Raw genomic sequence first — 26,489 nt, forward strand, 5'->3', positions numbered from 1 at the left:
AATATTAACATATTATTTTACTATATATCTAAAGTACTTGGTGACATCCAAAAATCAACAACAAACCATGTTTGTTAAAAATTGAAAAGAATATAATTTTAAATGTTATCATTAAGATATTATACTATGTATATTGTTGAAGATAGTAAAGAAAAAACGAATCTCAAATATGCTTTCATTTTACAAAGCAAATTTTTAAAATCAATCCACTTATCTATTAATATTATTATTATTGTAAATTGTCACATAAATTTATAAATTATAAATATCTGCTTTAATTCAATCCAAAAATTTATAAATTATAAATATCTGCTTCAATAATAAACTTTATATATGTTAAAATGTAAGGATAATATATACCAATCACTTTTATATATAACAAAGTTTATCATATTTAATTTCTTAGTTACTTTATCAAGGGTTGTTTCGGGTTTTTGTGGAATTTAAATTTGATTTTTACGGGTCAACAATTGGTAAATAAATTGTTTGGTACAAATTTAACTACATTTGGTTTAAATTGGTTACAATATTTTTAAAAGTTTGATAATGCAAATAGATTTATTGTCAAATTTGTTACGGGTTCAAAGTGTTGACTTAAAAATGTCAAACGAATGAAAGTTAGAATCTTAAACATGACTCGGGTTTCAAATTTGTTTTCAAGGGCATTTTTGAAAATAATCATAAGGTTCAGGATTTGGCAAATTAACTATTTTTCTCTCTACTATTAAAATTTAAGAAAAGGTAACAAGCACTTCTGACATACCACCTCCAGACCTATCAATGCTTCTAACATTTATCAAATTTGAAACATTTATGTCAACATTAACTTTTCCTTCAATGATGATTAGTAGGGCTAACAATTGGGTATCCGTTTAAGACACGATAAGACCTGTTAATCAAAAAAGTGCGGTATGTGATTTTTTTTATTTTCTTAAATAATTGAACTTAGTAGGCTAGACTCCATCATATTTCTTTATTGGTACATGAAACTTATAATTGTTTTATAGTCATGCTTTATAAAGTAGTTAAACGAGTCGTATTCATGCTTGATAGTTTTGTTAAGCGCGTCGCTTCAAACCTGTTAAAACACGAATTGCAGACCTAATGATTATAACGTTTTATGGGAAGCATGCCATGCTAAACTATGCTCAAATGAAGCTAAATATGCACAAAATTGAATGGGTTAGCATGTCATTATTTATGTTCTCATTATGGCAAAGTCGAAAAGCCCCTGAAATTTATCAAAATCTTTTTCATTATGTAGCTCAGAAAAACATAATTGTTGAAGAACATTCGCCGTTACAATTTAATGTTCTTATTTCTTTCTATATATGTGTGGTAAATTGATGTATGTATGTATGTATGTATAAAGGTAACATTCCATCTGTATTTAGACTGAGTGGTAATGTATGAGAAGTCTTCTTCTCAAAATTGGTTCATAACAAAAATTCTTTCAATTATACATATGATACTGAGAATGAAATTTTCAATAGAAGAAGCATTCTCGAGTAAGTTTACACATACATTTTTTTTATTAAGTTCATTAAAAAAAAGAATTTTGTGATATAAATAAAATCAATTTATCTACATATAGTATAGGTACAAGTATAGTTATAACACATGCATATATGTAATACATTTTTCCATACACTGTTATGTAACAATTTGGTTTACTGGTAATTTTATAATTTGGATTATCTCATATGTTACACGGGCTCTAAAGCTAGTTACTAATAAAACATATCACCAAATATTTGAAACTTCATCAATACACTTTCGTCGACAATGCAAAACTACAAAGATTCAAAGGGTTATGTTATTTAATAAGATAAACTGTCCATTAATTTTGCCTTCTCCCTCAATAAAAACTTTTGCACTTTACCAGTCGAGTTCCTTGGTAAATCATCAAATACAACAGTACGAGGTGCCATATAATGTGGCATGTGATTTCGGCAGTAGTCGATTATTTCCTGACCATCAACAACAACACCATCCTTCAACTTCACAAATGCACACGGAGTTTGACCCCAATGATCATCTGGTCGTGCAACAACGGCCACCTCTAGAACGCCTGGATGGCTATAAATCACAGTTTCCACTTCAATCGTGCATATATTTTCGCCTCCTGAAATTATGATATCTTTGCAACGATCCTTTACTTCAATATATCCATCTGGATGCCTGACAGCGACATCCCCGCTTCGAAACCACCCTCCAGCAAAAGCCTCTTCGGTTGCGTTTAAATCTTTGAAGTACCCGCTCATGATCGTATTACCTCTAAACATCACCTCTCCCAATGACTTTCCATCACATACTATGCTTTCCATTGTAACGGGATCTTTGACGTCGACCTCTTCCATCATGAAACTTTTAACTCCTTGTCGTGCTTTAATCTTCATTTGCTCTTCACGAGGCAACAGATTCCATTCGGATTTCCACAAATTTGAAGTTGCAGGACCACATGTTTCTGTGAGACCATAAATGTGTTTCACATGAAACCCTAGGTTTTCTATCTTTGAAATAATCGTGGGAGGGGGATCTCAACCTTATGTGCAAGTCGTTTGTGATTAGTTGACAGAGAATTTACAATCATGTTCAAAACAGTTGGAGCACCATCTAAATGTGTGACATTGTGATCCACTATATTGTCGAATATAACATTGGGATCGCAACGTCGTAGGCAAACGTTAGTGCCACCTAAAATTGTTTAAATATATGTTTATCAATACTGCAAGAAATTGCTTGCGCAACAACAAAGTGCCATAACATAAAAGAATGAGATAAAGTCGATCATAAATAAGTGGTCAGTTTTTTTGATTGACAGACGCTTCCTATTGTGTTAATGTAGAGTCACCTTCTACATGCATACAGAGGCTATATATTTTCTATCTAGTGATTGTTTTACAAGCAAGTTGTCTTCCCTACGTTCAAGGGTGACCTATTGGTCTTTAGACACGTGCACTGAGTAAGTCAAATGAGGAATGTGAGGAAACACATATTTAGAAAAATTTCCCTACCACGGACAACCTCTTGCCATATTAAAATGAAGAGACGGAGAAATCACCCCTGAAAAGGACGTATTTTATACACTGTTTTACAGGAAATGAGGATAAAGAATAAGAGATGATTGTTTAGCCATTAGACGATCTGATGGCTAGATGTTTAAATAACGATCTGATGGCTCAGATATTTAAATAATGGAGAAATCACCCATGGCCCTTACCATGTGCGACCTTTCCCTGTAATTAAATCAATTAATGGTGAAATCTCCCCTGCGAGGGGAGGCCTCTAGTCTGTTTTCAATTAACTAGCTAGTTTACTGTGCACTGTTTTAAAATCAAGAAGTCGCGTTTGATAAGTGCGACAACCCCTTGTAAAATAATTGCAAGCTAGACATTGTGATAAGTGTAAGGTGAATACCCACTTACAAAAAAATTAAGCCTTTAAGAGTCATTGTAATGTTTTTGTATTATAATTGTTAACTAATCTGCAATAATAAAAAAATCAAGGTAATTTTATTACCAACTATAGCCACGCCCCATGAGAAGCACCATCCATTGCAATGAAAAATAGGTAATGACCAAAGGTATGTAGGCATCTCTCCCATACCACGCATGAACACCGACGATATGGCACTTAGATAAGCACCTCGATGGCTAAAAACAACCCCTTTGGGCCTTGATGTCGTGCCAGATGTATAATTGAGACTTATAGGATCGCATTCATTGTTTGGACGGATTATGGAAAATTCACTCACTCCACCGGCTACAAAGCTCTCATATTCACATCGTGAAGCAGGTTCAGATATAACAACAACTATAGGATGTTTTGAGTGTGCTTTCTTGAGAATATCAATAGCTTCCTCGGTCATTCGCAATAGTTGGTAGTCAACAAATATAATTTTGGCTTCCGAGTGATTGAGAAGGGTGGAAAGCATATTAGGGTCGAGACGTGTGTTTAGATTGCAAATAATGGCTCCAGCCATGGGAACAGCGAATTGAAGTTCTAGCATTGCTGGAACATTTGGTGCTAGGGTTGCTACCTGCAGAGTAAGAAATTTCCATAAGATTAACATCAATCAAAAAAATATTTATGCACAAAATGAGTCAAAATCCTTACTACGTCACCACGAAAAACCCCTATGTGGTTAAGAGCAGATGCAAGCTTGACACACCGATGATATGTTTCTTGCCATGTGTAGATGATGGACCCATAAACGATCGATGTCCGTTCTTTATAAACTTCGGCTGCTCTCTCTAAGAAGCTAATGGGTGATAATGGAACATAATTTGTCAAGCAGCTAACCATACCTTCCGAAGATTGCAATTTTCCATTCAATTCCTCCCTAGAGTCAACCAGTTGAGACAAGGGCATACCGCATCGAACATTGATCGAGTAGCTTCTTGTAGCGGTGTAACACATGGGAAGCCTGGCATTTGACTTCTCGAAGATCTTGTGCGCAGTTAGATGTGTCATATGATGCCAGATATGCTAAGTTACATTAAAATACAAAGTTTAGAGAGATACAAAAATGATTGATTCCCTACAAAAGTGAAGTTTAAGAATGGTTCTTGAATTCTGTTATACAAAATAAAGATAGTGAGAATTTTGCATTTTGATAACCAGTCAAAAAAGATTTTGATATGAATTAGTTAAAATTTCAAGAAATTCCATTAACCAAACGGCAAACACCCTAAAGGGTCGAAGTACGTCTTTTAAAGAAGGTGCTACTTATTTAGAAGAGAAGTGATATATTTGAGAGGTGATTGTATAAGAAAAGACAGGGAGTCAATTGATGGACTTCTCCATTAGGTTATATTAGATAATATTGGAAGATATTGGAAATATTATTATAAATCTTTATTCTTAATTAATATTCTTTTTTATTAAAGGAGTAATTGTTGCATTTGTATTCTATTTATGCTGTAAATAAATTAATAATAGAGTATCACATTCAATTTCTTAACCCTTCTGCATGGTATCAGCGATATACCATCTCTAATTTGTCACACTATTGGGCATTCTTGTCCATCTTTCTCCACCTTCGCAAAAAGTCTTAAACCCTCTGATGAGGAAATTGCTAAGGCATTCCATGCTAATGCCGCAAAAAGTCTTAAACCCTCTGATGAGGAAATTGCTAAGGCATTCCATGCTAATGCCACGCCATTCATGCAGCCCAAATTGGAACACCGACTAAGGAACCACAAGCCATATGACTCCTGATCATACATCTCTTCATCAATCCCATCCTCATAGAGGCAATCTGCATGTTACCTTTGGCAATGGTAGTTCCTTGCCTGTTAAGGGGAAGGGCACTCGTGAGTACTATCCATTCACTGTCCAATCTGGCACTGCCGTATTATTTCTACCCTAAGTACTCACAAACTACAAAATCACTGGCAATATCTACCCACAAATACCCTAGAACTTCTTGTTTTTATTTCTCCATGTACAATAAATGCCAAATATGAATCAATTTTATGTGGCGAACCTTTGTCATGGTATGAAATCATGTACCCTACCCACAAGGGGTGGCAACGGTGTTGCCATATGGTTTGGAAGTCATGCACCCTACTCATATTGGTGCCCCGTCCTATCTTACCCATATGGGACTTCGTTTATTGGGAATAATTTGCGTCGTCGTGATATGTTAGTTGCTCCACATCTCACAAAGAAGTTGCTTTCTATTAGAAAATTAACCACCGATTATAATGTTGATGTTTTACTATTTCAACCTTTGTTTATTATTCAGGACTGTAACACCAAACATGTTCTAGCTAAAGTCGGTGTGAAAACGGCTTTTACATGCTCATAGATGGACCTCAAGCTCTGGTAAAGCATGGTGTTTTGAATAAAGTTTCCTTTCAAATTTGGCATAGCTTAGACATGTTTCTTTTGATGTTGTTTTCTTCTTACATATACTTGGTTCTTTGCATGTTACTTCTTTAATGCCTAAACGGCTAAACCTATCATTAAAAAAAAGGCCTTAGTAAACCACAACATTAACGGAAGATTAAAACAAAAATATAAAAAATTGACATAAAAAAATCTTAAAAACTTGTTAAAAATTGTTTTACAAATGGTATAAAATTATCAAAAAAATATTTTTAAAAATGACTAAGAAATTGTTATGTTTTTTAAAGGTGTTTATCGGTTCGGATATCGAATATTCAGGTTGTTTGGATCGGTTTGTTCATGTTTTAAAGTTTTATTTTCTAAATACGAAAACCAAACCGATCCAAATTCAAAATTCTCTAACCGGACCCGAATTCATCGGAGATTTTTTTTTTTTTGGTTCCAGACAGCAACTAAGTTTTTCAAATAACAATTATCTAGCACAATGCAACACAAATAAAACCGAGAGTTTTCAACCACAGCAATGCAAAGTTCAATCTTACAAAGCCCATAAATAGTCTTAAAAACAATAATGGACTCGAGAGGAAGATTGAAGCCGTGGAATTGTGAATCTAGATCTGGAATCTAGATGCATCGTGAAGCCGATTGAGACCATAGAATCATGAATTTAGAGACTGGATTTGGATTGCGTCGTGAAGGCGTTAAGATTTGGAATCAAAATTCGCATCTTTTTTATAATTTTTGTGACACCACAAATATGCATAAATCTTAAATTTCACCACCCAGCGTCATATATAGAACTCACTATGTGTCATATATAAAACTCACTATGAAAAATCCAATAAAGACTAGGATGAAGGATCCATAGTTGTACAGCGCAACGACGTTGGTTGTCACAAAATTTCGTAATAGGTACTCTAGTGATCATACTATTGATTTTATTTCAATACGAAATAAGAATTAAGTTTTTCGGAAAAATGTCGTAATTTTTCAGGGCAAATGGAATTTAAAAATAGAAATATAACATTTTGAAAAAAGTTACACATCTTGACGGTTTCCTGCGAATTATGGCTAGAAATTAAAAAAAATAGTCAATAATAATAATAATGATAATAATAATAATAATAATAATAATAATAATAATCACATCTAAATTACACCGGCCAATACATAATTATGTAAAATAGCAAATTAAGGAAGAAATTATCATATACTTAATTAATTATGACATTATTAAGTCACTTTCGTTTAAAACCTAGGTACCTTAGTTTTGTATAAACCGGAGCCATTGTAGTCCATGACTGTATGATCCATGCCTGCAAGACCTATTAAGCATCATATTATACATATAAATATCATATAATTCAGCATATATATGTACGTGTGTGTACCTTTTGTGCCCAACGTTAAAATAATGTGATATATTTCGGTGAAATATTTGACACAATTTGTGTTCCAAAGTGTTTGTACTTATATGTTGATGGTATGGGTAGCAAGACCAACAAAGTTGACTTGTGGTATGATAAGTTTGAATAGTTAAAAAGGATGATTATCATTTATTTATTGATGTTGAAATACATGTGTTGTTTATATGTTTTGTGTATATTATATTCTATACAAAAGCACAAGTGTACGTTATATATATATGTGGGCGAGTTCATTGGGAACTCGAGAATAACAAGAAATTGATCTTATGGTTATATCTCATATGACTTTATCAAGCAAAAAAAAAACCCAAAAAAACCTAAACCCATCCCACACCTGGGCTAAAAAAGATAACCCCCCCCCCCCCCTCCCCAAGGCTAAAAGCTAAACTAAACCAACAAATAAACCCGAAAGCTAAACCGAGGTTTATTTATTTATTTATTTATTTTTGAGTGGGGGGTGGGGTACTAGATAGACATTTTTGTTTTTTTTACATTATTTATTTTTTGGTTTTATAATCTTTTTATTGTTTTTAACTATGCAGGTATTATTTCATTAAACCCGAAAGCTAAACCGATAATTTTTTTGTTTACTTTTTAATTGTATATAGATTATTTACTAAGTAGGTATTATTTCAATATATAGGGATTGCTAGTTCCTTTAATTTTGTCTAACATGTAACTAATATTCACATACATATAATTCATATTCGCCTATATAGTCTGTCATTTTATTTTATTTTCACTACAAGTAAGTAGTATTCACCTATACAAAACTTATATTTTCCTACACATAGAATATTGATAAAAGTTAATTAAAATATATCAAAAAACACATGATTTATAACTTTCCAATAAAAGATAGATTGAAAAGCAATTAAAATAAAATAAAACATGATTTGGATAAACTATTAATTTAGATATAAAAAACATGATTTTGATTAATAAAAAAAAAGAACATGATCAATAAAATAGCATGGCTAATTTGTATATATCGTACCAGAAGAAAATTTTGACAAATCGACCTTTAATGCCACTTGAATGTGTGTAGATATTTTAACGGTAAACAGAAAAATGTAAATATGAAGGATGATAAATAATTAAGAACTAAAAATTAAAAGACATAACAAAAAGAAAAATAAATATAATTTGAAACCTCTAAGTCATTTGTTAGTTAAAAAAAACTATCGAAATTTTGACAAATATACCTTTTTGATTATTAATTACAAAAATAAAAAGAAAAAGTTTAATTGTTTAAAATACCTTCTTGCACTAATCACCTATTGCATTAACTTGTTCCTTGACTTGTTCCTGTTTATACACATTGTGTAACTGTAATAAAAGAAATGAAGAAAAATGTCACAGAAGGGGACCTATGTTCCCGAAATATTTCAATTAGGTCACTCATACAATTTTTGTCTAAATTAGATTAGTCAATCGTCAAATGAAGTCTCGTCGGATTTTTGTGAGTCAAGGAAGCAATGAAGGAGAGGGGTCGAGGGTCAGGATTTGCAATATATATAGTTATATTTAAAAAAAATAAAAATGTTTATTATATTAAAATTAAAAATAAAATCCACGTCACCGCTCTATATTAATATATATATATATATATATATATATATATAAGATAATAAGATTTTCTAATTTACAAAAAGAAATGTGCAAAAAATATGTTAAAACCTATAATTAAATAAATTACAATAGCTGAGTGATTTAATTGAAACACTTTTTAAATTTGAATGACTTAATTGTAATATTTTTAAAACTTGATTACTATTTTATAAAATTTTAAAAAATGTTATTTAATATAAAAGCTAGTAAAGTAGATTAACACAACCATTAGATTGGCATAGTGATAAAATTGTATGGCATTCAATTCAATTAAATGGTTATAAGTTTCATTTTTAGTTGAGACAAAAGGAAAAATAGATGGAAAAACATTAGTTGTTAAAAAAGATTAAATTAGATGGAACAAACTCCTTTAACTAATAATATACACAGATTTTTGTGAGTTGTGTAATTCATTACATTAAATTATATCCATAATTCATTTCATCAGAGTTTTGTGAGTTGTATAATTCATTACATTAAATTATGATCGATAATTCATTTCATTAAATTATGATGACCCACAGTTCCTTACGTTAAATTATGTAGTGCATAATTAAGAACTACTTGTGTTTTATATTTTTCTTTCTCTTAATTTAAAACAACAAAATTAAGTTTGATTTCAGTTTATTTGATTTAAATATGTATAATTACAATATTTTAAAATAGCCTCCGTACTGCTCCCTTTTCTTTCAACCCGATACATGTTACCAAGTCAATTTATTTTAGTTTGGGTAATATTTTTGTTCATATGAATTAATGGTGTAATGGGCTTAATTGTTTAAACTCTAATTGTGTTCATAAGAATTTTACGAAATCTCTCTTTAACATCCAGTTATCTATAATAAACCAAAGGATTTATTTTAAGTACGTAAATTATAGATGTCGCACATCATCTTAGGGCCTAGGCGTGTAAACAACATTGATATCTGTTTTGTAACTGTATTAGAGTTTAAGGTTGTAAAAACGAAGTCTTGGGTTAAAATATTATTATATTCAAAATTCGAGAATTAAATACCCGTTGGTGATACAAAAGTGTTTTAACTTGAAAACGGTAAGTTCGTCTGTTGCATTATTTAAGCATCTGAGTCATCAAATCGTCTAATGGCTAAACCATCATCTCTTATTCTATATCCTCGTTTCCTGTAAAATAGTTTATAAAATACGTCAGCAACACATGCTGGTGAGCACGCTGATGCTTAAAATAGTTTTATATAAACCTTTAGTTCATACTCGAAACAATCCGCGACCCTATAGACCGGCGTACCAATTATATCACATAGTCAAGCCCTCACAACCCTATAGATTAGCTTAATGAGACGGTGTCATGTACTAGGTGTGGTGGGGTATGCACACCCTCTTCCCACATATGTAGGGATCTAGGCACACATATAACTACCCTGAATGCTAGTAGATACTAAGTTTTATGAATCTATAATCCCATGCAAACTTTTGTATAAATGACTTAGTTATATTTGTAAAGAGTTTAGACGTATTCACCTTTATTTATGATGATCAATACAATACTGATTTCTGTTTGTGTGTTACCTCGGACCTATAGTGTGAGAATAACATTTTGTAATTAAATAACTAGATCAATGATTTAGCATCAGACCTTTAGTCTGTTATGTATATCTTTAACCTTGATACATCATTTATTTGTATAAAACATTTGGACCTTTAGTCCTTTTGTTTATTCACCATTTATGTGTTACATTTCTTCTTCATGAAGAAACGTCATTGCTAGGTTTCTTCTTCAAGAAGAACATCGATTTGACTAAACACTTTGTATGTAAAACTTGTCAAAATAGCAAAAGACGTCATTTATGTTTGATCTTTTTTTCAATAGATGCCCTTTAGGAAAAGAAATGGCAGAAAACATAATTCATATTTCAAATCACTTTCACGTTAAGTCCTTATGGCCTAACCAAGTTAAAATTTTCAATTAAATTTTATCACGCGCGAGGCACATGAGGGTAGTTTTGTAAATTTACCCGTTGATTTAATAAATAAAACAAAAAAACATCTTTTTTTTTTCCAAAACCTCTAGACCAACACCACAGCACCATATTCCATATTAAATTAGGTCATGTGCTACTCTCCATTTCTTTATAACCACCATCACCAACCTAACAACTACCACTAGTTGCCAACCGGACCACCATCGCCGCACCTCTGGACCACCGCTGTCACAACCCAACCTAAGCGGCGGAACATGTCGTGGCGTAACGTATTGATCGGACAATAGCTCAAAAAATACTAATTAAAGCGACAATAATTATTTAATTCATTAACATTAAAACAAGTTTGCAAATTCAATAAACGAAACTAATACAACATACTTTTGTATTTTTGAATAAATATCTTAAGGTCAAACTAATGTCTTCAATCTTGAGCAATATCAACTATTTGTACCTATAGCATGTATAAAAATAGGGTTTGTCAACACGAATGTTGGTGAGAATACATAAGTTTAGTTTTAATAGATAGGTAAATCACAATTCATATGTAAAAGTGGTGATCATTACAATCCTTATGAAAATGTAAACAATTAAATAGATGTGGACCTGTTCCTATACTAGATGTTGAGGCACCTGGTTGCTGATCAAATTGGCCCGCTTTAGGATCATCGTCATGATCCCGATCCTTCAATTTCTTTAACATGTCTCTTTACACTACAGTTGAAGGATCAGCTCGTCCTATTTCTCAAATCTCAAATCAATCATAATTGAACAATTCAGTCCAATAAACCTATCAAACCTTAATTCAGATTTATACGAACCATCCGTGAATCAATTCAACCACAATTATCAATTCAATTTAACCTAACTGATTACTATTAAGTTTGTTAAGTTGTCCGTACAATCCATTTGTCTCAAACACGATCAATTAGCCTAATGTAGTTCACAAATCGGCCAATCAGAACATCTAGATAGCTCTGGTACCAATTGAGGAATCATATTGTTCATCATGATTCAAGTACAATTAGAACTGGTCTTCGATGTGATCAATAATGAATGATTAGGGTTTCAGTGTGTGTTTGTGCGTGTTTTGAGAGAGCAATTAGGCAGAGTAGCGACTTAGAAGTTAACCAAATAATCAATCGTTAATATTAAAATCTGAAACAGACATATATAGGAGACGACTCATTCGCTACATGCTTAGCGAATGAGTCACATTCGCTACGTTGTTCGCTAGACATCCCCCTAGCGAATGGCCTTATACTTTATAAATGCATACCCTAACATCCCATAGCGTATGAGGAAACCAAAACTTGTTCACTCGCTAACATTTCCTAGCGAATGAACTTACATTAAATGTCAAAACTGGTCCCTATACAATTAGAATTTATCAAAAACTATATGCAAATAATCATACAACAATAGATGTACCAACACAATTTGTTAACGAATGGCTCATTCGCTATCACACTCACATTTGTTAGTCTCATTCACTACCAAAGACAACGTGTGAGATCCATTAGCTAAAAGTTATAAAGCTACAACGAATGAGATCCATGAGATCTATTTTCAAAAAAAATTAACAAATGAGACCCATTCGCTGAAAAGCTAAAACGAATGAGATCCATTCGCTACAAGTTTAACAAATTATCATGAATGAATAAATCAAACATAGCGAATGGCCAAATATGAATAGCATCTAGCGAATGAACAAGAAATTGGTGATTGGGTCAAATCAAATTCAAATACCCAGAAAAAGTCAAGCATGTAGTCAAATTTAATAAACCCTTAATAACAACACTCAACGCTTAAAACCTTGCACAATATAATCGATATACAATCGTAATGATGAATATATCTTTAATTTTGTTTTAGAACAAGTTTCATATGTCAATTAGATCATTTTCAGCCCGGTTGGAGTTTTAGCATCTAACAATCAAAAGCAAGTCTTAACCAATCATTAAAACATTCATGGATCTTACTAACTACCTAACGATGATGATAGTGGATAATGAACAAAGATATAAAGGTGTGATATGGTTTGGAAAAAATTTGCAAGAACTTTGCTTAGAGAGAATAAGATATGAGGCAAACATTGTAGAAACGAATGGGTTCCATTCGTAAACCCTTGGTATTATACCCCGTACAAACCTAGCATGAACTCCAAAGCAACGAATGGGATCATTCATTAAGCATTTTAAAGAATGCCCATTCATTCGCTACACATTATAAAGAATCAGGCTCCATTCGCTAACAATGTAGTGTCTGACACAAGAGCGAATGAGAAATGCAGTGAAGGGGCTCATTTGCTGAAATAATCTAATGAATGGGTTCCATTCGCTGAGAACTCTTAGCGAATGAAGACTTTAACTAACGAATGAATGGAAATTTACCCAAAAAACCCCCACAAATTTATAAATTACCTTTCAAAACTTGTAGTTTGAAGTAAAATCACCTATTTTAACTTACATATTTGGGTAAAAATTTGAACAAGACTAGTAAAATCCAAGATATTAATCAATTAATTCGCATAGCTCGATGATCGAAAATAAAGCAAAAATAAAAATATTTTCGATTTTGGATATTTTAAGCTAAAACACACCTAAAATCTTTGTCTTTTTCAAATATCAAAGTAACAGTCAATCAAAATACGATGAATAATATATATTTTTTGAGAGAAAGATCCAAATATGAGATCATATTGATTAGTAACATCCTAAGCAACATTTTCATTTTGACATTATTATGCACATAATCCAATGATTATTGCAGATATAATTGTCCACTTTAAACCTTACACAAATCTTTCAATAGCTTTACGATATGTTTAAGGTTGAGTTAAGCACAAATCTTATGCGGACCCCACCTATCAGACACAATTCTTATCCTATACAGTGATCAATTGTCACATGTATTGATTTTTACTTTCTTAATATGATTATTTGTGAATAATAAAAAGAAAATAAAGAAGAAGGCTAAAATTTTCCCTTAAGATCGGTAATACTACACGCTATTAAAGGTTTCATTCTAACAAAATAAAAATATGAAATAAATTTAAGTGTATAAGGCCTTAACAATCAATTCGGATAATACCGTATTATCACGTGGAGGAAGTCTAAGGCTTTATACGAAACACCAAAGAAAATAAAGCATAATGCTCAGGTTCTTAACTCTTAAGTCGGATAGTCTTATCACGTAAAGAGAATACAAGACTTGTTGAATTTCTTGCAAAATAAAAAGAAAAATAAGTTGAATTTCTTTGCAAAATGAACACATGTACACACAACAACCCCTAAACTTTTTGGAATTTAAAAGCATATATTAACTATGAATCAAGATGTTGTATTAATAGATTTGGCAAGCAATTAGGTTTATATCTTATCAGCACTTATATGATTTGTCAAGCCTATTATACACATCATATAATTGAGTTTACGGCTATATTTTAGTCTAATTTATCCATGTGCTAGGTAGTTTAAGTCAATGTACCATCGTTTCCCATAAGTTCGGATCAAATTTCTCAAAATTTTATATTTTTCAATGTTTTTGTATTTTTATATATCTCAAACAAAAATCACACTCTTTTTGTATCTTTCTAATATTTTCTCCTCCTAAAATCAAAAAGTAATGAAAGAAAATAAACGAAAAACTGTACAAGAAAGAAAATTGATCAGCCGAGCGATTGAATTTCTAAAAAAGGTTTTTAAAACATTTAAACCAAGAAAGTATATATAAATATTGTTTTATCAAACTCTTTGGTAAAAATGTCAGCATTCTGAAAATCCGTGTGAATCTTTTCTAAAGAAATTAACTTCTTTTCGAAACAATAACGAATAAAGTGATACCGGATTTCGATGAGCTTGGTTTTCGAACGACATAGGGGGTTTTCGTGATACAAATACTAGAAGAATTATCAATATAAATGGCTGTAGTAAGAAACTTCAAACCGTAATCATGCAAGTGTCGCTGGATCCATAAAGCCTGTGAGCAGCAACTCGAGGTTGCCACGTATTCGGTTTCAGCGGTTGAAGTGGAGACCGCCATCTGCTTCTTACACTGCCAAGAAAGAAGCTAGTTTCCTAAGAATTGACAACCCGTTATTGTAGACTTGAAATTGATCTTGCAACCTCCATAGTCTGGATCTATATAGGCAGAAAGCGTAAAACAATCGTCCTTAGGTTATCATAATTTGATGTTAGGATTACCCCTCAGATAGTGAAAGATACACTTCACAGCCACAAGATAAGTCACTCGGGGACTCGACTGATACCTGGCACATATACAAACAACAATCATAATGTAAGGACGAGAATCAGCTAGATACATTAACGAACTGATCATCGTACGATAGAGGGTTGGATCTACGGTATCCTCCAGTTCATCCAGTGATAAATTGTGACCAACGGGGAGAGGAGTTGAGGGTACTTTTCTGGCAGTTATCTTGAATCGGTTCAAGACATCATTCACATATTTCGTTTGGTGAATGAAGATTCCCAAATCAGTCTTGTGAACCCGCAACCCTAAAAAAGAAACTCATTTCTCCCATGGAGCTCATCTCGAACTTCGTTGGGCATCGTCTTCTCAAAGTCTTTTATACAAGTTTTCGTTCGTGGAACCAAATATATAACAAACCATAAAAAATAAAAAAGAAATAAAATGAAAAGTGAAGAAATAAAAAAGCAAAAGGAGGAATGGAGAAAGTAAAGGAAGTAAAACAATTCCATCCCACAATGGTGGAGGAAAGAAAATGGAATGCTTCCACCGTAGTATAAATAAAATTTTGAATTCTTATCCCACATTACCAGATTATAAAACTTGTAAGCTCTTTATAAGGAAGAGAGCTCACATGATAATATTCTTATGTGCCAAATCACACCTAGTAGTCCTAGCAAAGGGTGCGAAGCACCCGATGCGTACGCGCACGGGCGAAAGATGGCGCAATGTGGTGCTTTGATGGCGCATTTTGTACTTCGCATCGCCGCTTAAGGGCCGCCTTAGTATTTTTGTTCCTTCGCGCTACGCGAAGTAGTGAAATCAAGTTTCTTTGCGCTACGCGAAGCATTAGTAGTTATCCAAAAAATCTTTGTCCTTCGCTCTACACAAAGTGATAGTCATGCAATGGTGACACGTTGCCTGCCTCGTGTGTCACACCCTGACCCAGGGCCAGGCGTGTGACTACCAATTGGTACCTGTTTTGTAAATATATAGAGTTTATAGGTTAATTTTAGCGAAAGTCTTAAAGGTTGATATTATATTAATTTACATTGGAAAATTTACTTGGGAATTAAATACCCAAGTTGATGTTTACAAAATATTATTTTTATAATACAAGAATTTTGTAAATCAAAATTGAGCCATCTAGCATGCGAGCTTCTATCTCCTTGACAACTCTAATCCTTGCATACATTATCAAACTTAGTTACCTGCAATGGGGAATAAACTACGTCAGCTATGTGATGGTAAAACGTTGACTCTAAAAGCATTTTAAATAACAATCATTATACAAATATAGTTTTCTTGACAAACTCAGTGGAATATTTCTATTCCCGGTATTTGTAACACTGCCCTACACACACATAATTTCTCCGAGTCACGTAGCCCATACCGGAGAACTCTATATGATTGTTAGCCCGCGGCCACATAGCCTTTGTCTATTTAGGCTGAACAGTTATGTTTGGATCCAGACACATGTGTATTCGGTCTGAGTTGCTTTTATTCTCTAATTTGTATTATAACGTTTTAGAGATCACGTAATCTCATGTAAACGTTTTACTGACTCTATAAGACAAACAACCTGTCTATCTCATAGAGTATAAATATGTTTTAACTGTTTGTAAAGGTTTAATGTATTCATCTGTACCGTCGGTGTGATTAATTGATAAACATTCTTGAATGTGAATGATATTAAACCTATAAATAAATAGGTTTTGAATGATTGCCTTGATGGTGTTTCTTGATTAGACTGCAGACCTTAAGTCTGGTTTTAACCTTAATTAGGTTTGTGAATGTTTGAAATCATGATTGTATTTGTGTGATGTTTGATATAGCATGCTTTGGCTTAATAGGTTATATCACGTTGGTAAACTTCTCCAGGTAAGTAAACAGGTCCCACGATTGATTGGGATTTGTACGAATTACTTACCTTAGGCAAGAAGATTCTACTAATGATACCCCCCTTATAGTTAGTACATGCCCGTCAAAATATATATTTTGTATAGCGCTACTCTCATAGAAGTAATGTTTGTTGAAAACCATTTGTGAATGCTTTTGAAAATCTTATCAAGGTTAAAAAGCCATAGCCTTGACTGAGTCTAAGTTATTCGTAATATACTTGAAATAACTCAAACTTAGATCCTACCTTAGTGAGTACTTGAGAATGCTAATACTAAGGTATAGTGATTACTTGATTGGCAGAACTTAGCTTCTAACTCGCTTATCTGATCAACGGGACATCAGAACTCCAATTCTTGCACAAATCTCGAGAAAACAGGGTCTCGAAACGTCACGACTATCGAGCACGCTTCCCAATGCTAAGTGTGTGAAATTGAATGTGAGAATTGGTGTGAAATGTTTTAACCCCGTCTCCCCCTTTTATAGGTGAAATTTGGCTTTCTTCACGTCGTGCGCACCGCTTAGCGCCACAATTTTACACGTGACCTGTCTTGTGATGCCATGTGTTGACACGTGGTTGGACGCGTGTCCCCGATTACTTAATGAGGTTTCACGTCGCACGAATGACCACTTCGCGTAGCGCGAACCTGCTCCGACTTGAATTGTGTGCCTGCTATCTTCGCGTCACGGGAATAGTATTGACCAATTTCTTCGTGTCGCACGAAGAATGAGAAATTCAAAATTTTCATTTATAGTCCTTGAACTTTGATTATTGTCACTTTTGGCACAAACTTAAGTCGGAAATTTTCGCGGTTTCACATCCTCCCCACCTTTTGAATAATCTCGTCCTCGAGATTTATTGAAATAAATGTGAGTATTTTCTTTTCATTTCCGATTCGAGTTCCCATGTATATTCAGGTCCATGTCTTGAATTCCAACGGACCTTCACTAACTTGAGTCGTTTGCGTTTGAGAAACTTAATCATACTATCTTCAATTTGAATTGGTTGTTCCACAAACTTGAGCTTTTCATTAACCTCGACATCTTTTAATGGCATTGCAAGAGTTTCATCAGCTAAACACTTACATAAATTCGATATATGAAACACGTCATGTATGCCTTTCATTTCTTCGGGTAATTCCAGTCGACACGCAACTGGTTCGATTCTTTCTTTCAGCAACCTCGTTTTATTGTAGCACATAAAGAGCACTATATTCATGGGGAATACCACATTGAATACAGAAAAATCAATAATGTGATTCTTGAATTCCGTGCCATTATCACTTTGAATACGCCTCACTTTTAACTTGTAAAGTGATTCAACATTGGTGATCAAATTTTGCACGACAACGGTTATCTGATCCTTCGTGCTCATAAACAACACCTATGAATATTTCAAATAGTCTTCAGTGACAACTAAACAATGTAAATCTCCCCCAATACTCACTCGATTAACTGGACCAAACAAATCCTTATGAATATGTTCCAGTGTAGAATTGATTGAGTTGATTTGCTTCAATGAGATTTCTTCTTCTGTTTGCCTTTCTTGCATGAAACATAGTGATTGGTCATGTGAAAACGTTTCAAGTACACATCATCCACCAAATCATTTTCATTTAAGTGATTCGTCTTTCTGATGTGGATATAACCCATCCTTTTGTGCCATAGGATCGACTCTTTCTTAGTTGCTTTTGATACAAAGCACGTAGCTGTTGAAGAAGATATTGCTGTGGATGCCATATCTAGTACACAAATATCATTCCATCAGGGTGATCGCGTTATAACCATCTTCTCGTGAATAACAAACCCAAGCTTTTTTATCACACATTCTTTGTCAGTGAATAAAGTTGTATACTTTTTTGTCACAAATCTGTTAAATGCTTAACAGATTATGATCAACTACGTCACAATAATTCACTTTTTCGAATGTGATCCTTCCATTTGACACTTCACCCTCCTAGGTGATCAGTCCACCATGATTGCCCGCAAACGCAACATAACCCCTTAGAATATCTTTAACATTAGTAAGGAGGTTAAGATTGCTGGTAATATGACGAGACATCCACTATCTACAATCCACTTATCACCTAAGATAGTCTTGGATGAAATCTGCACACAAAAGTAGAGCATTAGTTTATAGAGGTAAGCCAAGCCTCAGTCTTGGGTTCAACCTTATTTTCCTTTTGAGATAAAATACTTTAGGCTTCCATGTTAGCAACTCCCCAATAGTAACCTTATCATCCTTAACCTTTTTCTTCAATGCATGCTGATGCAACTTCTGGAATTGTCTAAAAGTCAAAGTTACCTTTGACATTTTAGTCAATCTAGATTCAACAGGAGTTACATCAAGCTTGACAGCTTTACAAATAGGTTTAACCAGCTCAACCTGTTTGATGTCAAATTTCTTCATCCCATTGTTAACCCTAACAACCCTCTTAGGATTAATCATATCAACAACTATGTTTTTCATCAACCTTGTCTTGTGTAGGCTGCCTTTTCAAAATACTTTTAACCACAGGAGCTTTGTCCTTGGTTAAAGGTTTTTCAATCTTTTATGACCCAAGATTCACAAAACTTGGCAATATGACCCCGTTCACCACAAGAGAAACAAGTTCTCCTTTCAACAAACAGTTGTGGTGAATAAGATCTACCATATGAATCATGAGGTTGAAAAGTCACAACCTTCACCTAAGAATGAACCAATGTATCCTCTTGTTTTTGTTTATAAAAATCCAAGTTAGAAAACTCAGAGAAGTCTTGAGCATATCTGACTCAGATGATTTTACAAACTGGATAGGTTTAGGTAAAGTTGGTTGAGATTTTTCTAGGATATTGGTTTAATTTTCTTGTTTTTCCCACAAGAAATCTCAGTCTCACTCATAAGGGGTTTTCCACAGTCAAAAACTCTTTCAACAAATTCAGGTTTGACTAAACTTAAAGGGACTACATTATCAGCAAAAAGCTAATTAACCCTCCCCTCCCCCCCCCACCCTTCAGTTTGTAAACCCTCCGGTTCTTCTCACCAACTGAATTAACAAATTTCCTTAAGTATTCATCTGAGACCACCTTCTTCTCTGATGAATTGGGTGTAACAACGGATGATGTGTTACCAATTTTAGATTTTCCAGTCCTTTGTTCATAAAGAATATGATTATCAAGTGGAATATTCGGAGAAAATTTGTGAATCACAGTTGGCTCAAACATATCCTCTATGGTAACACCATCATCATTTTGAGAAAACAATAGATTACTCTTGAAGTGGGATTTTGGAGTTGACATATTTTTAGTTTTCTTAATATATTTTTGTTGGTGCATTATGCCAGTAGTTCATTTGTCTCGAGTCTATCGTGTCGGATACGAGTATTTAATCGAGAGATGTAATCGTCCACAATCTGATGAGAGAAGATAAAGAATTTGATAGCTTTGATTTAGAGAAGGTGGTTAACAAGTTACGTAATTATGAGCTTAATATGTTACGAAAAGAGACGCCTACTGATCAGGTTCAGGATCCGGGAATGTATGGTGCAAAAGGCTCTCCAAACTCAAGTTCTAAAACAGAATCGACCGCCTATTACTCAGGCGGGGAACCAAAAATTCTGCTCAAGATGGTCATGTGGTGATGAATATGGATGGAGATATATGCTTTGTAGCTAGTGGAAGTAGTTCTTCAAAACCTCAATCCTCAGTCGGTAATTCTTCTACTAGTCCTTCAAGTGTAAATTACTCAAAGATGCCTATGAGTGTAAAATCTGCTGAACAACAATTTGCTCTTTATGCCTCTTTCATTGCGTCTTATGAGAATTACATCAAGGGAAAGATAGTTGACCCTGCAACCTTGGATGAGGACTATGATCAGATAGATGCTGATGACATGGAAGAAATGGATCTGCAGTGGCAAATGGCGATGATAGTAAGAAGGGTAAAACGGTTTATGAAGAAGACTGGACGAAAGTTCGTGGGAGAGAGACCGGGATTTGATAAGTCAAAGGTTCGTTGCTACAACTATCAACAAAATGGACACTTTGCAAGAGAGTGTACAAATGAAAGAGTTGAACGGAGTCAAAACAGGCCTACTCAATAGAATGGGAATGGAAATGAAATAAAAGCCATGGTGTCTCAACAGAATGGTGGGTATAATTGGAACATCAAAGCTGAGGAGGTGATTGAACAAGCAAATCTGGTGAATATCATGACTGGAAGATGTAACAAGGAACCAGTTGAGGATCAAGCGTACATGGTAGAAGTGAATGATCAACTATCAGAGGTATGTTCTAAACCTCATTGTGAACAATGTGAAAAACTATCTGATCAATTAAATGCTTTAACTGATCAGTATGTAAGTTTGGAAAAAGAATTAAAAACTGTAAAAGAAGAACATCATTACTCTAAACAAAAGGAAAACAGTTACTCGGTCAAAATTAAAGCTGGTGAAAAAGACATAAGATGCCTTAAAGCAACATTAGCTGAGAAAATCCAAGTAATTGATCTAAGTTATGAAGTTGTGGAAGAAAAAGCCAAACTTATTGCTGAAAAGGACCAACAGATAGCAGATTATCAAGTGAAAGTGGTGGAACTAAACAGAAAACTTGAACAATTTAGGAATTCTTCAATGATGCTTAATCATGTCCTAAGTGTTCAACATTCTCCTAACGATAAAGGAGGAATTGGATACAATGAATTTCCACCACCTTTTAACAATAACTATACTTATAATCCTTGTAATCAGCCATCTGCTTCTGTTAAACCTGATCAGACAGTAACGGGAAATGTCAGCTCCATCGATTTACCCGTTAGAGTTTAATCAAGCAACACCAACGTTAAATTGAACAATCATGAGAACCTCGATAAAGATATTAACGAATCGGTTCAGACAAATTCGTCAGTCGTGAATCAAGATTCCAAGAATAAGGAGTCTGTGAACATTCGTAAATTGGATGATGAAGTTGTGTTACTCAGACGGGGGGAGAGTGATACTTTTAGTGAAAATAAATCTTCTTTAAACCCATTCGTCCCCCCTTATGTGAAACAAACTGTCAGTGAAGCAACTTCATCTTTTGCTGCAACTTCTAAAAAGAATGTTCGGATAGACACAGATTGTCCAAACAAAATTAATCGTCTGAACAAAAGTTGTTTTAGATGTAACAAGATAGGACACTTTGTCAGTAACTGTCCGCTGAAAAGGAAGAAATCTAAAAATATGAGGCCAGCCAAAACTGAAAATGAAACGAACTTTAAAACTGGTACTGGTAAGAATTCTAACGCATCCAACTTTAATCGTTGGACAAATTTAAGATTTCAAAGAAACCAACCTCGTTTTTTCCCAGTTAATCACAGAACGGGTAACTTCGAATCCATTAATGCTAGAAACTCAAGGATGTTTGGATGGCCTCATAATCAGTTTTCTAGAAATCTTCCATTCAGATCAAATGAAAACTTCCCTCAAAGGAACTTTAGGCAACCAAGGAGTTGGATGCCGTTTAACAGGTTTGACCAACCCAAGAAGGTCTTGAGTCCCCCGCTTTTAATTCATTTCTTTAACTGTGCAGGAACAGTCAAACAGGACTGTGAACAACATGTGGGTTGTCGACAGTGGCTGTTCCCGGCACATGACGGGTAACAAAGAACTGTTACGTGATTTGAAAGCTGTACAAGGAGGAAGAGTTAGTTTTGCAGGAGAAAGTGGAGGAAAAATTTCTGGAATCGGTACTGTTACTAATGGGAGAATCAAGTTGGAGAAGGTTAATTTTGTGGAAGAGCTAAACCACAATCTTCTGAGCGTCTCTCAGATCTATGACAAAGAATACACTATGCACTTTACAAATGATGAAGCACTCGTGCTTTATCCTGGTTTCAAGATTCCTGAAACCTGGGTTGTGATGAAAGCTCCAAGAGAGAAGAATATATACGTGATGGACATGAGGTCCACCAAGATGGAGACGGAAGAATCATGTCTCTTGTCAAAAGCAACAGAATCTGAGTCAGAATTGTGGCACCGAAGGATGGGTCATATCCATCTACGTAAGATGAACTACATAGTCAAGAATGGGCTGGTACTTGGGGTTCCATTAAAGAATTTCAACTTTGAAGATCAATGTCTGTCATGCAAGAAAGGAAAGCAGCACAAGAAATCACATCACTCCAAACTGATTAACTCAATTGTCACACCTTTGGATTTGCTTCACATGGATCTGTTTCGTCCTATCAATGTTAAAAGCCTGGGTGGAACATCCTATTGCTTGGTTGTGACTGATGATTACTCACGTTACTCATGGGTTTATTTTCTAAAAGCTAAAGATGAAACAGTGCAGTTGGTAATTAACTTGATTACCAAAATGGAAAATATTGATGGGGGAAAGGTCAAGTTCATCAAAAGCGATAACGGCACAGAGTTCAAGAACTATCAAATGGAGATGTTTTGTCTGCAGAAAGGGATAGACCATCAGTTTACTGCACCATATACTCCGCAACAGAATGGAGTAGCTGAAAGGAAGAATAGAACTCTAATCGAGGGAGCCAGGACTATGCTGGCAGATGCTAAACTTCCTGTGGTGTTCTGGGCTGAGGCTGTTGCCACGGCCTGTTATATCCCTTAATCGTGTTTTAACTGTTAAAGGATTAAACAAAACTTGTTATGAATTAATGCATGGTAGAAAGCCAAATCTGAAAGGTCTTGAACCTTTTGGGTCCCCATGTTCGATCTTAAAGACTAACTCAAAATTTGGTGAGAAAGCTCACGAAGGTATTCTTGTTGGCTACGTAGTTGGGTCACCCAACAAAAGAGTCTTTAATCTATCGAACAATAAGGTTGAGGTGGTCTGTACCACTGACATTACAAGTTACAAATCACCAAAGCCTAGCATGGGACCAGCAGAGGCTTTCGATTATGATAAATTATTTAAATCCTTAATTTACCTTCTTTTGACTTTGCAGATACAGAAGAAAGGATGGCAACTCAGATGCTACTCATTGAAGAAGAGGCAATTCTGCATCGTCCACAGTTTAATGAAAAACAAACTCCCGTGTCAAGTAATGTTGAAACTCCTACTATCTCAAGTGGTGGTGACTTTATCAATTTATTTCACACTCAACACAATTCAGATGAAATCTCTCCAAATCTTGGAGAAGACTTAGAGGTTGGTCCTGTCCAAACCACCAGAATCCACAAGAATCATCCCTTGGAGAATGTGATCGGTAGTCCTTCCGATGAAGTGCGAACCAGAAGGAGCTTGGAAGAAAACACATGTGTGTATGCAAGCATTAAAGATACTGGTATTATGAATGAATGCTTGTATTCTTGCTTTATTAGTCAGATTGAACCAAAGAACTATCAGATGGCATTAAAGGATAGCTCGTGGGTCGAAGCCATGCAGGAAGAATTGGCTCAGTTTAACAAAATGGAAGTATGGCGTTTGGTTGAAAAGCCACGAGATGTGAATGCAATCGGTACGAAGTGGGTATTCAAATGCAAGAGAGATGAGAAAGGGGTAATCGTCCGTAACAAGGCAAGATTAGTAGTCAAAGGATTTAATCAACAAGAAGGGATCGACTACAATGAGGTGTTTGCTCCTGTGGCAAGACTAGAAGCAATTCGACTTCTCTTGGCCTTTGCTGCACACAAAGATATGAAAGTGTTTCAGCTGGATGTTAAAAGTGCTTTCCTAAACGGAAAGGTCGATGAAGTGGTATATGTCGAGCAACCTCCGGGCTTTCCTGATCCAGACTTTCCAGATCATGTGTACAAGCACAGTAAAGCATTTTATGGCCTACATCAGGCTCCACGAGCTTGGTACGCAACTTTATCTGATTATTTGCTGGAAAATGGGTTTGTGAGAGGAAAGATCGACAGTACATTATTTGTAAGTGGAATGGTAAAGATTTTCTTATCGTTCAGGTCTATGTGGACGATATCATCTTCGGAGCCTCAAAGATTTCTATGTGTCAGGAGTTTGAAGCGGTCATGAAGAAAAGGTTTGAGATGAGCGCCATGGGTGAATTAACTTTCTTTTTGGGCTTACAGGTAGACCAGAAGAAGGCTGGCATGTTCATTCATCAAACTAAATATGTTCACGATGTGCTTAAACGTTTTAAGATGGAAGAAAGCACCCTGTTTGACACTCCGATTTGTGTCAACCACAAACTAGGTGCTGACTCCGATAGTGATGAAGATGTGGATCCCACTCAGTATTGAGCTATTATAGGTTCTTTGATGTATTTAACCGCTTCCAGACCTGACATTATGTTTGCAGTCTGTCTTTGTGCTCGTTTTCAGGCAAACCCAAAGGAGTCACACCTGAAGGAAGTGAAGAGAATTTTGCGGTATCTTAAAGGAAAGCCTAAATTGGGTCTCTGGTATCCAAAAGGAGGAGAACTGGATCTGGTTGCATACACAGACTTGGACTATGGAGGATGCAACCAGAACAGGAAGTCAACAACTGGTGGCTGTCAATTTCTAGGAGGAAGATTGGTGTCGTGGCAATGCAAGAAGCAGACTTCAGTGGCCATATCCACCTGTGAAGCAGAATACAAGGCAGCATCAAATTGCTGCTCCCAGGTTTTATGGATACAATAACAAATGCGAGATTATGGTCTGAATTTCACTCAAACTCTTATTTGCATTGATAACACTGCTGCTATCTCAGTAACTAACAATCCCGTAAAACATATATTGGCATTCGTCATCATTTCATACGGGATTCCGCTGAGAAGAAATTAATCTTGCTTGAAAAGGTTGATTCACTGGATAATTTTGCCGATCTTTTTACAAAAGCTTTTGACCAGTCCCGTTTTCAAAACCTTATTGAGCTTAATGGGATGATCAATCCCGAGTAACCATGTTTTTCCTTAAAAAAAAACATCACTATCGCTGAGAATTATGTCGGTCGCTCAAGTTTAAAGGACATGTTCTTGAATATGTTTGGTCCTTGTATCTACGTGTAGATTCAAAGGATAGCCATTAACCTAATAACTGAAAGCCACTGGGGCGGTTGTGATGAGTTTTTATTTCTTCGCTGAAAATTATGTCGGTTACACTCAGTTGGAGGGACACATATTTGTATGTGTTTGGTCCTGCTAATCCACTGGATTTTTAGGATAGCCTTAACCCAAAGACTTAGAAGTGATCGGGGCGTCTGAATATAAAATTTTTTTTTTGGGAAATGATATACTTTTTCAGTCTATAGCTTCTCATGAAGCTTCAAAATTGATGTTAAATTGAAAATTGATCCAACATTTGGAAAATGATAGATGAACTGATTTTGTGCGCCTAACGGGTGAAGTTATTAGGCTTAAAAGACTTTAGAACAGTCATTGTTTGGTACAGTAGCTTTCCATGGTGCGTAAAAGTTAATGTGATACAAATTAAATCTGCTCGATTTACTGTGGAGAGTCATTTTGAAATGTGCATGTCTCCACATATATCTCTCCACATAATAGGTAGAAAAGTGATTACCCAGTCATACACGAGCCCGTTAGTGTCTTGATCCCCACGTATATTGTGTTATCCTTCTGCAGTGATCCAGATTCGGGA

The 26,489-nt window shown here is 34.7% G+C and overlaps 1 pseudogene; it reads right to left on the reverse strand.

The window, feature by feature from the left end:
- Window positions 1–1,820: 1,820 nt before the first annotated feature.
- Window positions 1,821–20,242, reverse strand: LOC143636797 (butanoate--CoA ligase AAE1-like; annotated as a pseudogene).
- Between the last annotated feature and the right edge of the window lie 6,247 nt (window positions 20,243–26,489).

This window comes from Bidens hawaiensis, unplaced genomic scaffold, assembly GCF_021521415.1.
Source record: "Bidens hawaiensis isolate Kalapana, Puna unplaced genomic scaffold, B.hawaiensis_p1.1 tig00008044_1, whole genome shotgun sequence".
NCBI lineage: Eukaryota > Viridiplantae > Streptophyta > Magnoliopsida > Asterales > Asteraceae > Bidens > Bidens hawaiensis.